Source organism: Cotesia glomerata, linkage group LG5, assembly GCF_020080835.1.
Source record: "Cotesia glomerata isolate CgM1 linkage group LG5, MPM_Cglom_v2.3, whole genome shotgun sequence".
Classification (NCBI taxonomy): Eukaryota; Metazoa; Arthropoda; class Insecta; order Hymenoptera; family Braconidae; genus Cotesia; species Cotesia glomerata.
In genome coordinates this window covers 14,594,503-14,596,074 of record NC_058162.1, presented here as the reverse complement: position 1 = coordinate 14,596,074, position 1,572 = coordinate 14,594,503, and positions in this window count along the sequence as shown.

Genomic DNA, 1,572 nt, shown 5'->3' with positions numbered 1-1,572 from the left:
TTTCCGATTTATTTTTTTTTTTTAATAAAAAACCAGTATTTTCTGCGAATTTCCTAAAATTTTCAGAGTGGCATTTTTTTTCTTTCTATTGTCTTTGTTAGAAACGAAAAATAAAATTTTTTTTTCAATGTTTGTTTTTCGTTATACCACTGAAAATTTTTCAGCAGATTTAGAAAACTTCAAAATCCGAGAAAAAAAATTTTAAATGACAATTATCGATAAGATTGGATTATTTTTTTTCCAAAACTATAGTCTGATTGTGAGAAAATACTCAAATTCTCCTGAATTTAGGATATGTAAATTATTTAAACATGTAAAAAAATGAAATCACATCCCGGGTAAAAAAATTTATATATAATTATATTTACCTATATGTTATTATACATTACGTTTATATAATTATATATTACTTACATATAATTATATGTAATTATATATATTAATATATAAATGGATGTAGAATTTTTTAATAATTATATATAATCATATACAATAACATATAATTATATATAAATGTATATAATTATATATAATTCCATATAATATATGATTATATATTAGGGTGTTCCAAAAAAAGTCGATAATTTTTTTTTTTCGATTGCATGTGAAATTCTTGTTATGTATGCTATGAAAAAAATTCTGTAAAAATTTGAGCCCTTAATATCAAATTGAAGAACTCTATCACCGAATTTGAAGATTTACCATTAATTTAACATGGAAAAATGATTTTTTCTCAGCTCCGGGCGGAAAGCGTCAATTTTCCTCTCGCTGTGCTAAACGAAAATGCCGCTTTCCGCCTCCGTCGAGAAGAAAAATAGTATACACACCACGGGCAGTAAATAAGAAAGCCTCAGATCACATGTTTATTGACCTCGGCTTCGCCTCGGACAACAATTACATGAGATTTGATACATTTCTTATTTTACTGCCCTAGATGTGTAATATACTATTTAACCTTCATTTCTCCTGCAAACTATGTAGAACATTATTTTTCGGAAAAATCATCACTGATCCTTCTTCAGTATTAAATTCTGTAAAAAAAGCTTTTAGGGGCCAGTCTCTAACGTCAACCCTCTCGTTTTTATTCGCGTTAAAAAATATAGATTTTTTGAAATTTCGATTTTTTCCATTTAACGTGTAAAATTTTGATCTCAGACCATAAAGTTTGAGGAAATTTTAGTAGATCGTTCAGTCTTTCACAAATCTCTGCCAAAAAAATTTTTTGTATCACTTTTGGCTCCAAAATTGTGAGGTTTGCAATATCTATTTTAATGATTATTCGCTATAATAATAATTATAGCCGTAATAATTACCGTAACTCCTATTCTTTCCCGCTTCACAGCATTATTCATATTTGTAAAAATGTACAAATATAAATAATGCTGTGAAGCGGGAAAGAATAGGAGTTACGGTAATTATTACGTGAAGCGTTCCACATTCACGTAACAGGATATTGGTAGGAAAGGATTGAGAAAAGGAATGTGGAGAGGATCATCTTAATGTGAGTTTATAGAATATGCGAGAAGAAATTATTAGATAACTCGGACTGGGATTCGAACCCTGAACCTTCCG